The sequence below is a fragment of the Pinus tabuliformis genome, chromosome 8 (genome assembly GCF_031772625.1).
Source record: "Pinus tabuliformis cultivar Carrire ecotype Pingquan chromosome 8, CPIR1, whole genome shotgun sequence".
Classification (NCBI taxonomy): Eukaryota; Viridiplantae; Streptophyta; class Pinopsida; order Pinales; family Pinaceae; genus Pinus; species Pinus tabuliformis.
Window position 1 is genome coordinate 1573319244 of NC_142294.1, and position 14831 is coordinate 1573334074.

At 55.2% G+C, this 14831-nt stretch overlaps 1 non-coding gene and 1 pseudogene across 1 annotated transcript; both read right to left on the minus strand.

Moving 5' to 3' along the window:
• Positions 1–11980: 11980 nt before the first annotated feature.
• LOC149242037 (25S ribosomal RNA) lies at positions 11981–13862 on the minus strand (annotated as a pseudogene).
• A 247-nt stretch (positions 13863–14109) lies between these two features.
• LOC149242038 (5.8S ribosomal RNA) lies at positions 14110–14263 on the minus strand. Its single transcript, XR_016246879.1, has one exon. It is a non-coding gene; the product is annotated as a 5.8S ribosomal RNA (ribosomal RNA).
• Positions 14264–14831: the final 568 nt, after the last annotated feature.

The following is a 14831-nucleotide window of genomic DNA, read 5'->3' on the forward strand; positions in this document are numbered from 1 at the left end:
ACCCCCCTGAATGAGTTCACATGGGCGCCCTGAAACGACTGCCCGAACGATCTTGCATGGGCAGCCGAACGACCGAAACGAACCGATAAGGGAGAGTCGTGCAAACGAGCTGCACAAAGGTGCACAAAGCCAACCTCGGGTCACATTTTAGCATTTTTGATACGGCCCTCGCCTGAACGACCCGCCCGAACGAGCTCACACGAGGGCCCTCAAACGACCCGCCCGAACGACCCACCCGAACGACCCGCCCGAACGAGTTCACACGGGCACCCTCAAACGACCCGCCCAAACGACCCACCCGAACGACCCGCCCGAACGAGTTCACACGGGCGCCCTCAAACGACCCGCCCGAATGATTTTTCATGGGCGCCTGAACGACCGAAACGAACTGACAAGGGAGAGCCGGGCAAACGAGCTGCACGAACGTGGACAAAGCCAACCTCGGGTCACAACTTAGCATTTTTGATACGGCCCTCGCCCGAACGAGTTCACACGGGTGCCCTCAAACGACCCACCCGAACGACCCACACGAATGACCCGCCCGAACGAGCTCACACGGGCGCCCTCAAATGACCCACCTGAACGACCCACCCGAACTAGTTCACATGGGCGCCCTCAAATGACCCGCCTGAACGACCCACCTGAACGACCCGCCTGAACGAGCTCACACGGGCGCCCTCAAACGACCCGCCCGAACAAGTTCACACGGGCTCCCTCAAACGACCCGCCCGAATGACCCACGTGAACGACCCGCCCGAACGAGCTCACACGAGCGCCCTCAAACGACCCACCCGAACGAACTCACACGGGCGCCCTCAAACGACCCGGCCGAACGAGTTCACATGGGCGCCCTCAAACGACCTGCCCGAACAATTTTGCATGGGCGCCCGAACGACCGAAACGAACCGACAAGGGAGAGCCGGGCAAACGAGCTGCACAAAGGTGCACAAAGCCAACCTCGGGTCACAACTTAACATTTTCGATACAGCCCTCGCCCGAACGACCCACCGAACGAGTTCACACAGGCGCCCTCAAATGACCCACCCGAACGACCCACCCGAATGAGTTCACACACACGCCTTCAAACGACCCGCTCGAACGACCCACCTGAACGACCCACCCGAACGAGTTCACACGGGCGCCCTCAAATGACCCGCCTGAACGATTTTTCATGGGCGCCCGAACAACCAAAACGAAATGACAAGGGAGAGTCGGGCAAACGAGTTGCACGAACGTGCACAAACCCAACCTCGGGTCACAACTTAGCATTTTTGATACGGCCCTCGCCCGAACGAGTTCACATGGGCGCCCTCAAACGACCCGCCCGAACGAGTTCACACGGGCGCCCTCAAACGACCCGCCCGAACGACCCCCCGAACGAGTTCACACGGGCGCCCTCAAACGACCCGCCCGAACGATTTTGCATGGGCGCCCGAACGACCGAAACGAACCGACAAGGGAGAGCCGGGCAAACGAGCTGCATGAACGTGCACAAAGCCAACCTCGGGTCACAACTTAGCATTTTTGATACGGCCCTCGCCCGAACGACCCACCCAAATGAGTTCACACGGGCGCCCTCAAACGACCCGCCCGAACGAGTTCACACGGGCGCCCTCAAACGACCCGCCCGAACGACCCACCCGAACGACCCGCCCGAACGAGTTCACACGGGCGCCCTCAAACGACCTGCCCGAACGACCCACCCGAACGACTCGCCCGAACGAGTTCACACGGGCGCCCTCAAACGACCCTCCCGAATGATTTTTCATGGGCGCCCGAATGACCGAAACGAACCGACAAGGGAGAGCCGGGAAAACGAGCTGCACGAACGTGCACAAAGCCAACCTCGGGTCACAACTTAGCATTTTTGATACGGCCCTCGCCTGAACGACCCGCCCGAACGAGTTCACACGGGCGCCCTCAAACGACCCGCCCGAACGACCCACCCGAACGACCCGCCCGAACGAGTTCACACGGGCGCCCTCAAACGACCCGCCCGAACGACCCGCCCGAACGAGTTCACACGGGCGCCCTCAAACGACCCGCCCGAACGATTTTTCATGGGCGCCCGAACGGCCGAAACGAACCGCCAAGGGAGAGCCGGGCAAGCGAGCTGCACAAACGTGCACAAAGCCAACCTCAGGTCACAACTTAGCATTTTTGATATGGCCCTTGCCCGAACGAGTTCACACGGGCGCCCTCAAACGACCCGCCCGAACGACCCACCCGAGCGACCCGCCCGAACGAGTTCACACGGGTGCCCTCAAATGACCCGCCCGAACGACCCACCCGAACGAGTTCACACGGGCGCCCTCAAACGACCCGCCCGAACGACCCACCTGAACGACCCGCCCGAACGAGTTCACACGGGCGCCCTCAAACGACCCGCCCGAACGACCCACCCGAACGAGTTCACACGGGTGCCCTCAAACGACCCACCCGAACGACCGAAACGAACCGACAAGGGAGAGCCGGGAAAACGAGCTGCACGAATGTGCACAAAGCCAACCTCGGGTCACAACTTAGCATTTTTGATATGGCACTCACCCGAACGACCCACCCGAACGACCCGCCCGAACGACCCACCCGAACGAGTTCACACGATCACCCTCAAATGACCCGCCCGAACGATTTTTCATGGGCGCTCGAACGACCGAAACGAACCGACAAGGGAGAGCTCGGCAAACGAGCTGCACGAATGTGCACAAAGCCAACCTCGGGTCACAACTTAGCATTTTTGATACGGCACTCGCCTGAACGACCCACCCGAACGACCCGCCCGAACGAGTTCACACGGGCGCCCTCAAACGACCCGCCCGAACGACCCACCCGAACGAGTTCACACGGGCGCCCTCAAACGACCCGCCCGAACGATTTTGCATGGGCGCCCGAACGACCGAAACGAACCGACAAGGGAGAGTCGGGCAAACGAGCTGCACGAACGTGCACAAAGCCAACCTCGGGTCACAACTTAGCATTTTTCATACGGGCTCGTTCGCCCGGGCGGGCCCTCGCCCGAACGAGTTCACACGGGTGCCCTCAAACGACCCGCCCGAACGATTTTGCATGGGCGCTCGAACGACCGAAACGAACCGACAAGGGAGAGTTGGGAAAACGAGCTGCACGAACGTGCACAAAGCCAACCTCGAGTCACAACTTAGCATTTTTGATACGGCCCTCGCCCGAACGACCCGCCCAAACAAGTTCACACGGGTGCCCTCAAACGACCCGCCCGAACGAGTTCACACGGGTGCCCTCAAACGACCCGCCCGAACGACCCACCCGAACGACCCGCCTGAACGAGTTCACATGGGCGCCCTCAAATGACCCGCCTGAACGACCCGCCCAAACGACCCACCCGAACGACCCACCCGAACGACCCACCCGAACGACCCGCCCGAACGAGTTCACACGGGCGCCCTCAAACGACCCGCCCGAACGACCCACCCGAACGACCCGCCCGAACGACCCACCCGAACGACCCGCCCGAACGACCCGCCCGAACGAGTTCACACGGGCGCCCTCAAACGACCCGCCCGAACGATTTTTCATGGGCACCCGAACGACCCGCCCGAACGACCCACCCGAACGACCCGCCCGAACGAGTTCACACGGGCGCCCTCAAACGACCCGCCCGAACGATTTTTCATGGGCACCCGAACGACCGAAACGAACCGACAAGGGAGAGCCGGGCAAACGAGCTGCACGAACATGCACAAAGCCAACCTCAGGTCACAACTTAGCATTTTTGATACATCCCTCGCCCGAACGACCCGCCCGAACGAGTTCAAACGGGCGCCCTCAAACGACCCGCCCGAACGAGTTCACAAGGGCGCCCTCAAACGACCCGCCCGAACGACCCACCCGAACGACCCGCCCGAACGAGTTCACACGGGCACCCTCAAACGACCCGCCCGAACGACCCACCCGAATGACCCGCCCGAACGACCCACCCGAACGACCCGCCCGAACGACCGACCCGAACGACATGCATGAACGAGTTCACATGGGCACCCTCAAACGACCCGCCCGAACGATTTGGCATGGGCGCCCGAACGACCGAAACGAACCGACAAGGGAGAGCCGGGCAAACGAGCTGCACGAATGTGCACAAAGCCAACCTCGGGTCACAACTTAGCATTTTTGATACGGCCATCGCCCGAACAACCCGCCCGAACGAGTTCACACGGGCACCCTCAAACGAGCCGCCCGAACGATTTTGCATGGGCGCCTGAACGACCGAAACGAACCGACAAGGGAGAGCCGGGCAAACGAGCTGCACGAACGTGCACAAAGCCAACCTTGGGTCACAAATTAGCATTTTTTATACGACCCTCGCCCGAACGACCCGCCTGAACGAGTTCACATGGGCACCCTCAAACGACCCGCCCGAACGACCCACCCTAATGACCCGCCCGAACGACCCACCCGAACGACCCGCCTGAACGACCCACCCTAACGACCCGCCCGAACGACCCACCCGAACGACTCGCCCGAACGAGTTCACACAGGCGCCCTCAAACGACCCGCCCGAACGATTTTTCATGGGCGCCCGAACGACCGAAACGAACCGACAAGGGAGAGCCCGGCAAACGAGCTGCATGAATGTGCACAAAGCCAACCTCAGGTAGCAACTTAGCATTTTTGATACGGCCCTCGCCCGAACAACCCGCCCGAACGAGTTCACACTGGCGCCCTCAAATGACCCGCCTGAACGAGTTCACACGGGTGCCCTCAAATGACCCGCCCGAACGACCCACCCGAACGACCCGCCCGAACGAGTTCACACGGCAAACGAGCCGCTCGAACGAGTTTAGATGGGCTCCGACACACGACCAAAACGAAGTCACAAGGGAGATTCGGGCAAACGGGCGGCACGATCGTGCACGAGGCCCACCCCCTTCACAACTTAGCATTTTTTATACGGCCACGTGTGCCTTGGGTGCCCTCACACGACACGACATGACACGACCCGACCAGTTTGCACGGGCACCCACACACAACACGTCCTGACCCGCCCGAATGAGATTTGGGGTTTCCATGAGCGCACGACCTGATGAAATTTCGGGGTTTCCGTGGGCGCACGACCCGAACGAAGCCACGAGGGAGCATCAGGCAAACGGGCCACACAAACCTGCAAAATACACATGGGCGGTCATGACTTAGCATTTTTGTCACACCCACGTGTGCCTGGGCCCCACACACGGCACGACACGGCCCGACCGGCCTTGTGTGAGCCGACCTGACCCACCCGAACGCGTTTGCACGGGCACCCACACACGACACGACACGACCCGACCCGAACAAAATTTGGGGTTTCCTTATATGCACAACCCGAACGAAATTTGGGGTTTCCATGGGTGCGCGACCCGAACGAAGGCACAAGGCAGCGTCGGGCAAACGGGCCGCACGAACGTGTAGAAGGCACACGGGGGGTCATGACTTAGCATTTTTGGCACTGCCACGTGTGCCCGAGCACCCACGCACGGCACAACCCGACCCGCCCGAACAAAGGCACGATGGAGCGTCGGGCAAACAGGTCGCGCGAACGTGCAGGAGGCACACGGGTGGTCACGCCCTAACATTTTTTGCACGGCCACATGTTCCCGAGCACCCACGCGCGGCACGACACGACCCGACCCCACTCGACTCGCCCGAACGCGTTTGCACAGGCACCCACACACGACACGACCCGACCCACCCGAACGGAATTTGGGGTTTCCATGTGTGCACGACCCGAACGAAATTTGGGGTTTCCATGGGTGCACGACCCGAACGAAGGCCCGAGGGAGCGTCGGGCAAACGGGCCACACGAATGTGCAGAAGGAACACGGGCGGTGACGACTTAGAATTTTTGGCACAGCCACGTGTGCTGGGGCACCCACACACGGCACGGCACGACCCGACCCGCCCTGGGCAAGCCGACCCGAATCGCCCGAACGAAATTTGGGGTTTCCATGGGTGTACGACCCGAACAAAGAAGGCACATGGGCGGTCATGACTTGGAATTTTCGGCACGCCCACGTGTGCCCGCGCACCCCCACACACGGCATGGCACGGGATGACCCGGCCCGCCCGAAGGAAATTTGGGGTTTGAACGGGCGCACGACCCGAATGAAGGCACGAGGGTAGGAATATCTTTGACTCTAATACATAAATATACCTGGGGTAACATGCCCTTAATATCTTCAACATTTTCTTTTGACTCTTTATAACACTTTAACATGTGCTAGGCCTATTTCAATGATCAAGAAACTCAATGATATATATATATATATATATATATATTTATTTATTTTCCTGAATAAATACAAATATCAAAAGTACATTTATGAAGACCGAACCGAGTTACACTTTCTTCAACACCCCCTCTCAACTAGGGAGGTATTCGTAAATCATTACAAGGTGTTTGGCTATTTTTCAATCTTGAATAATTCACATAAGAGAAACTGGATTGGCAACCCATCTGTTATAGCATCATATTAGCCAACATTGTTCATAGAAAGGCCTTGACTAACAGCTTTATCTCTCATAATACCAGAGCACAATGTTGGCGAGGCCAATGGCTTATAAACACCTTGGTCATTGTCTCTAAAGGTACATACCCACCCAGGTGTTCCCTGAGTATGACCTTCCAGGACAATTCTTGTCTTGGGTTCCCATCCCTCAAATAATATCGCTCCTCTTGCCTACTCTTGTCTTGGGTGCCCTACACATCCTCAAAGAGCATCAGATGCCAAATGATTGCCCAATCCTCCCGTTATTTCTTGCCAAGTGAAGACAAGAATGTTGTGTCTATCTCTTCCCCTTGATTGGGGAAGACATGCCCAAGTTTCCTCTGACAAGGAACTTGCCCAAGCTCCTTTGTATTTGGGAACTTGTTAGAACTCCCTCTTAGCTAGGGACTTGTCCATTCATAAACAACGTCTTCTTCGTGGGTCCTTCAGTCGCTTGATCTCCTTCTTTCCTTCGATGTCATGAAGTCTTTGTTAGAACTTCTTCTTGGCAGGGTACCGACCATCGATCACTTTCCCCCTGGTTTGTCATGTCATTGCTCCCTTCGTGGAAAGTGGCCTTCTTGATATATATCAGGGCCTTTTTGTCATCTAGCTACTCCTTTGTCACCTTGTCTATCCTTCATAACACTTATCACATGGATGCTTAGTTGTACTCGCTTGTTCCTGTACTTTGATTTAGTGGCCCTTCATGTCTTCATCGTGAAATTTCTCTTCATCATGACATATTTGTAGAGTTGAATCGGTTATCTGCACCTTACTATCTCCAAGGCCTTCGTAGGTGTCAAGGGTCCTTTATCTTTTTCTTCCTTTGTCAGAGTTGTCGTGCCTTCTTTCGAGAGATGTTGAGGAATCTTGTCAAATAGTTATTCTTTGTGACCGCGATGTTCTTCATTTGCTTCTTATTGGATTGATTGGTCAACCACCTTATACTACTTATGAGAGCACTTCTTCATGTTGACCTTTACTCCACTGTAGCACATGCCTCCGAGCATGTCGTTGGCAAAAGAGATCCTTTTATTCTTGATCGTGATTCTAGAACTTTTCCCATGACCCAATCAATATATATGGCGACATGACTTAAACTTTGATGCATACATACCTCACCTTGATTATGCTTTTATCATCGCGGCTTTATTTGATAGTTCTCCTCGATTGGTGTAGCCTTTCTTGCTTCATCTGCTCTCACCTCTATATCATCCTCTCTTGAATCCCATAAATGGGACCCCCAATGAGACCTCTACCCCCTTTGAAAGAAGACTTTAAGCAAAGAGGTTGACTTAGTCCTAGGAGGATCTTCCTTCTTTTGCTTCTTGTCGTCTTCTTTCACTTCTTGAGTTACATGAGCTTCTTCCCTTTTTCTCTTGTTGTTGTTGTCCTTCTTAAGTTTAGGAAAATCCCTTTTGTAGCGTCCATACTCTTGGCATCCAAACCGTTCGACTTTGGACATGTAGTGGCCCCAACCAATTTGTTACTTTCCTTGCAAAAAGACACTGAGGTATACTCAGAAGGGGACATATACTTACTTGATAGAGTTTGAGATGTAGTGAACTTGATTTCTTCTTGAAGACTTGATGGCTTGCCTTCCTTAGATCTTGATGTTGTTCAAGTTTCTTTCTTCAAATGGACTTGCTTGATGACTTGACTCGTAGTGCCTTTCATTCTTCGAGATGGTGTAGCTTGATGTACGTCCCTCTTTGATTTGTTCTTCTTGTAGGTGCCTTTATACAAGGTGTTTCTTCTTGATTTGTAGTCTTCCATGAGGAATGATAGATGGTAGACCTTCTTGTCCTTGATGTGATTGAGACTTCTTGGCTTGATGCTTCAACCTTGCAGATGTTCTTGAGATTCCCTTTCCTTGATGTGTCACCTTAGCTCCGATACCGCGTTGAAGAATCTGGGGCAATGGGGTATAGCGAGATTCTTCTAGACTTGATAACAATTTGTGAAGCTCTTTTGCAATTTATCGTGTTATCTTAATCTTCTTCTCTTCTTATTAATGCATGTGTGTTTACTTTCATCAAATTGGTGCCAAAAACATAAGAACAAGAACACAAGATGTTGGCTCTCTGCCAGGGAAAAACCTCTCTCTCTCTCTCTCTCAGAGGAAAACCCTTTCGTAAATTTCCCTCATTGAAGCTTCTTATTGGTCATTGCGAAGCCCTAGACCCTTGACAATAATATCCCCCAAGCACAAGTCGAGTCATTCCTCCTCTCTGCACTTTGTTTCTTCGGCGCTTCGTTCCCCGGCACTCTGTCCTTCTTTCAACTTTTGATAGTCCATGGTGGACTAGCTCTAGAAGAGACTCCAACCTTTGATCCTTAGCGAGGTACTTTACCAATGAAGAAACCTTCATTCTCTTCACCAACCGAGCTTTTTTCTTGATGTGAGGTTGCAGGCTCAATGTACACCAATTTTACTGCACCTTGGGCGATTTCCATCGCGACGAGACATGGAAACCACAAATTTCCCGCACTTGGGATGCTTTCGACAAGGCGGGACATGGAATCCCCGGGTACCCCGCAATTTGGTGACCTTTGTCAAGGAGGGACCGCGAGACCCCATGTCACGCTCCTATCCTAGTGGTAGTATTTCAACCACGCATAAGAGGGTGCAGCACCGCCGTACTTTTTCCTTTTACCAATACTTGAGTACACGGTCTGCGCCTACTTCAACACTCGGTCAATTTTCCAGTAAATGTTCTTAACAATGCAGTGAAAATAACTTACCATAAATTTATCTTCAATTATTCTTTCAACCTGTCGTGTCGTGTGGTCATGCTGCACTGGCCCGCGGCCTGCACGACACAACTCCACACCTGAACTACGAACCTGTCCGCCTGAATTTCCCTTCCGCGGCGCCCAAACTCTCCCCGTCGGTGCGGTCCATAGTGAGGGCGCATGGCCCGCATGCAGTGCGGCTTGCCTGCCCAGACGGTAACCCGCCCCGCTCTGCCTGTCCGCGCTACCAAGCCCGACCCGCCCTCTGTAATCCGCCTGCCGGTGCGGCCCTCTTACCTGCGTCCTTCTCTTCCTTCCGTTTTCGCCCAGCTCCTTCCTTCGCACTTGTTCTGCGATGTGGAAGTCTGAGTTCGATGTCCCTTCGTCGAACGCCATCCTCCTTACTTATACTCATCCTTTCGCCCAAGGGCTGTGTCTCTCGAGGATAACAAGGGTCGGCTCCATCAACATGCATGCCCGGCTGACCTGCCACATAACCTCGACACGCCCCATTCCAACGAACCGCCGCGTCCCTTCGTGTGCACCGTGCACCAGCAATTAAACATGAAGAACACAATTGCACAGTGTAAAGGGAGGGGAAACTCCCTAAACAATGAGTCTGCCCGAATACAATATATTATTCAACTCTACAATGTTTACGGGGCTTTACAAGTATACTTGGGAAACACCGTGTTTCATACTTAGCCAATTTTACAAATAGGCAACACATCCGTGTGCCAAACGAGTTCCTTGCCCGAGCTGGGCGGGCGCGCCCTCACACGAGCTGCCAACCGTACTCGTCGACCGAACCTCGTTTACCACTGCACAACGGGCTGGTGACCTCACCCGAGTCACCCAGCGTTCCCTGTTGCACGATGGGCGGGCGACTTACCCGAGTCACCCGAGACACCTCCGCGTTTCTTCTTCCATGACGGGCGGTCGACCTACCCAAGACACCCCGTGTCACACCGAACGGCGGGTGCCTTCCTTACCCGCGCCCTCACCCGAGAACCGAACCTTGTGCGTATCGTGTGTGCTTGCCCAAGAGCGGGTGCATATATGTCCGCGCCTCTTTTGCGACCTGCTCCACTACTTCGCACTTTTTTCTTGATCACCGAATGATCATGTTCGAATGTCCATCTTCGAATGAATTCCAAATGCTCCAACACCTTGCCATATTTATACGAGCGGTTGGGCGAGTCACTGCCCAGGCCAACTCGACCACCGCGTGCCAAAACGCCCTTACACATCGCAAACTTTCCATCCGATTGCTGGTCGGCAAACAATCCTTCGTTCAAGTCGCCCCAACATGTGAGTCGCTCGTGGGTTATGCCAAACGCTCCCATGCTATAAACCAACCATCGCTCCACCTCTAACGTTCATTATACTTATGTCCCTTCCCACATTTCGGTCGTAGAGTTCGCACATCGCACCGACGGGGAGAAACCGAACCACAGGTCCTTACACCGCGTTTCCCAGACTTGGGTAGCAATTTTTGTTATGACGCGAAACGGAAACCCAGTGTGTGTCCGCTGACTTGGGTAGCAGTTTTCATCGCGCCGCGAAATGGACACCCCGAGTTCCCCGGACTTTGGCGGCTCTTCGTGGCCCCACGACATGGAAATCTGAAGTTCCACAGACTCTCGGGCGATTCAGGGTGTGCCGCGGTTTCGGCAGCGGTTTCGAAACACCCCAAGTTCCCGAGACTTGCGAGCTGGTTTGCATCGTCATGGAAACCCCAAGTTCCCCGCGTTTCCCTCGTGCCGTAAAATGCGGAAACCCGTGGTTCCATCAAGGGTGCGACATGGAAGCACCAAGCTTCCCAGGCTTGGGCGTGACATGGCAAACCCCGAGTCCCCGTAGGCTTGGGCGCCGCTGGCTTCGGTCGTGGCGCGACATGGAAACCGCAAGTTTCCCCTGGCCTAGGCGCCGAGGCGTGACTTGGAAACCCCCAGTTTTCCCAGGCTTGGGCGCCGCCGGTTTCGGTCGTGGCGCGACTCGGAAACCCCAAGTTTCCCAGGCTTGGGCGCCGCCGGTTTCGGTCGGGACGCGAAATGGAAACCCCAAGTTTCCCCCGGCTTGGGCACCGGGGCGCGACATAGAAACCCCAAGTTTCCCCAGGGTTGGGCGCGACTTGTAAACCCCCGAAAATTTTGCACCGGGCGGAAACCCCAAATTTTGGGCGCCGCCTGGAAACCCCACATTTTGGGTGCCGCATGGAAGCCCCAAATTTTGGGCGCCGGGTGGAAACCCCACATTTGGGGCGAGACATGGAAGCCCCAAATTTTGGGCATCGGCTGGAAACCCCAAATTTTGGGCGCCGCCTGGAAACCCCACATTTGGGCGCCGCATGGAAACCCCAAATTTTGGGCGCCGCCTGGAAACCCCAAATTTCGGGCGCCGCATGGAAACCCCAAATTTCGGGCGCCGCATGGAAACCCCAAATTTCGGGCGCCGCCTGGAAACCCCACATTTCGGGCGCCGCGTGGAAACCCCAAATTTCGGGCGCCGCCTGGAAACCCCACATTTTGGGCGCCGGGTGGAAACCCCACATTGTGGGCGCCGCATTGAAACCCCACATTTTGGGCGCTGGGGCGCGGCATGGAAACCCCAGCTTTCCCGGGCTTCGGCGCCTTTTCCGTCGCGGTGTGGAAACCCCAAATTTCCCGCCCCCAAGCAATGAAAAATTGTCGTCTGAAGGAAAGGGGCAGAGGCGCGAGAGGGTTGCCCGGATTTTGTTTGTGACAAGAGCGGAGCTCTGAATCGAGGAGACCAAGGGCTGAATCTCAGTGGATCGTGGCAGCAAGGCCACTCTGCCACTTACAATACCCCGTCATTTATTTAAGTCGTCTGCAAAGGATTCTTCTCAACGACCGTTTGGAATTGAACTTCAAAGTTGCCCAGAGTGGGAAATGTTTAAAAAGAAAAGATAACTCTTCCCTACCCGGGCCCCCGACGACGTCTCCGGATTTCCTAACGTTGCCGCCCGGCGCCATGTCTCGGTTCGGGAATATTAACCCGATTACCTTTCGATGCTCGTGCAGAGTGCACCCTTGATACAAGGCTTCCCCATCTCTTAGGATCGACTAACCCATGTCCAAGTGTTGTTCACATGGAACCTTTCCCCACTTCAGTCTTCAAAGTTCTCATTTGAATATTTGCTACTACCTCCAAGATCTGCACCGGGGGCCGATCCACCCGAGCTCACGCCCGAGGTTTCTCAGCGACCCCCGCGTCCTCCTACTCATCGGAGCCAGGCAATTGCTCCGACGGTCGAGTATAGGTTGCGCGCTTCAGCGCCATCCATTTTCGGGGCTAGTTGATTCGGCAGGTGAGTTGTTACACACTCCTTAGCGGATTTCGACTTCCATGACCACCGTCATGCTGTCTTAATCAACCAACACCCTTTGTGGGATCTAGGTTAGCGCGCAATTCGACACCGTAACTCGACTTTCGGTTCATCCCGCATCGCCAGTTCTGCTTACCAAAAATGGCCCACTTGGAGCTCTCGATTCCATGGTGCGCCTCAATGGAGCAGCCGCACCCTCTTACCTATTTAAAGTTTGAGAATAGGTCGAGGGCGTTACGCCTCCGATGCCTCTAATCATTTGCTTTACCCGATAAAACTCGCGCGTGAGCTCCAGCTATCCTGAGCGAAACTTCGGAGGAAACCAGCAACTAGATGGTTCGATTAGTCTTTCGCCCCTATACCCAAGTCAGACGAACGATTTTCACGTCAGTATCGCTACGAGCCTCCACTAGAGTTTCCTCTGGCTTCGCCCAGCTCAGGCATAGTTCACCATCTTTCGGGTCCCAACAGGTGTGCTCGCACTCGAACCCTTCGCATAAGCTCAAGGTCGGTCGATGATGCACCCCCCAGAGAGGGGATCTCGCCCGTCAGCTTCCTTGCGCCTCGTAGGTTTTCAAACCCGCCGACTAGCACACATGTTAGGCTCCTTGGTCCGTGTTTCAAGACGGGTTGAATGGAAAGCCCGCCAACCAACACCACGAGCACGCAGGTGCACATGGCCCACCACAAGGGCGCACGCTTCGTTCCTCGACCACCGCAGCGGCAAACCGACAGGCAGTAATCCGCCCGCGCTTGTGACGATGCAGCAGCCCGTGTTGGTTTGCACGTCAAGTCGAGCGACGGACCAGCCTGAGCCGTTCCACATCCGACCGAGACGCATCGACAGCCTCCATCCGCTTCCCTCCCGACAATTTCAAGCACTCTTTAAATCTCTTTTCAAAGTCCTTTTCATCTTTCCCTCACGGTACTTGTTCGCTATCGGTCTCTCGCCCGTATTTAGCCTTGGACAGAATTTACCACCCAATTAGGGCTGCATTCCCAAACAACCCGACTCGCCGACAACGCCTCGTGATGCGGCAGGGTCCCGGGCCGACGGGGCTGTCACCCTCTCAGGCGCCCCCTTCCAAGGGACTTGGCCCAGGTCCGCCACTGAGGACGCTTCTACAGACTACAATTCAGGCGGCGCCGCCGCCCGATTTTCATGCTGGGCTCTTCCCGGTTCGCTCGCCACTACTAGGGGAATCCTTGTAAGTTTCTTTTCCTCCGCTTAATTATATGCTTAAACTCAGTGGGTGTTCTCGCTTGAGCTGAGGTCGCAAAGTTGGAGCTAAATCCGCCCTACCCCATGGGAGGACAAGAGAGAGCAAAGAAAGTTCGAGCGATGCCACACAAAGCCCGCATCGGCTAACACCGACTGCCCATCGAAGGGGACAACATCACCGCTCGCCGACGCACGCCACGAAACATCGCTTGAGGTATTTCATCCAACCGCACCGCACGGGGCACGGACGACCAGCTCCGCTGCTCCCTAGCATATTGCAAGGATCACGTTTGAATGGGATGTGACGCCCAGACAGACGTGCCCTCGACTGAGGCCTCAGGCGCAAATTGCGTTCAAAAACTCGATGATTCACGGGATTCTGCAATTCACACTAAGTATCGCATTTCGCTACATTCTTCATCGTAACAAGAGCCGAGATATCCGTTGCCGAGAGTCGTTTCCCGTACTACCGAAAATTGGCCACAAAACTGAATAGGGGCAACCCCCCCACAACAAATGTAAGGCCAAGGGGAAAAAGGAGAAAAACGCATGAGAGAAAGAGAAACAAAGGTGTCTAACCCCCTCACGGGGGGAGGCTCGAACAGAGGACAATCTCCCCCCAGCCCCACGCCCTCGCAAAAAGGGGGAAATGTGTGGGACAGCGATCGAGAAGGACTAGGGTGGCCACCCCGGGAGCTCGCGCTTCTTTTAGCCCTTCCCCGACACCAGCCCACAACAATTCCCCCTTTTCTCCGTAGAGCTAGGGACCGAAAGGAAGAGAACAGGGTAGAAAACAAAGCAAAAACAAAGCAGAAGCCTCCGAAGCCCCGTGCCTTCGGCAAAAGGCGGGAATTTAAGGGGACGACGATCGAGAAGGACGAGGGTGGCCACCCCAGGAGCTCGCACTGCGTTTTGTCCTTCCGGAACACCAATCCACAACAATCCCACCTTTTCTCCGTAAAGCTAGGGGCCACGAGGAAGAAGGGAAGAAAACAACAAGAGAGAAAGGGATATATCAACTGTG